Source organism: Dioscorea cayenensis, chromosome 3 (assembly GCF_009730915.1).
Source record: "Dioscorea cayenensis subsp. rotundata cultivar TDr96_F1 chromosome 3, TDr96_F1_v2_PseudoChromosome.rev07_lg8_w22 25.fasta, whole genome shotgun sequence".
Classification (NCBI taxonomy): domain Eukaryota; kingdom Viridiplantae; phylum Streptophyta; class Magnoliopsida; order Dioscoreales; family Dioscoreaceae; genus Dioscorea; species Dioscorea cayenensis.
The window spans coordinates 11,310,935-11,311,178 of NC_052473.1; positions in this window are offsets into that span (position 1 = coordinate 11,310,935).

Here is a 244-nt window from a genome sequence, read left to right on the forward strand (position 1 = left end):
TGTTACGTATTGCTATTCACTCTTTATGATTTACTATCTCTTGTTAAGGAGCACAAGCAAGAATAGAGATTAATAACTCGGCAATCAGCATGATTAAAGTGGAGAAGGGTTTACAAAACATACAGGCAGGTGTGCATTATTAGTAAATGAAGGAGAACTACCAGGTGCTACCGCTGAACTAGGACCACTTTATTTTGTTGTTTATTTATCATTATAGTTTTGCAGGTGTTCTTCACCCTTTGCA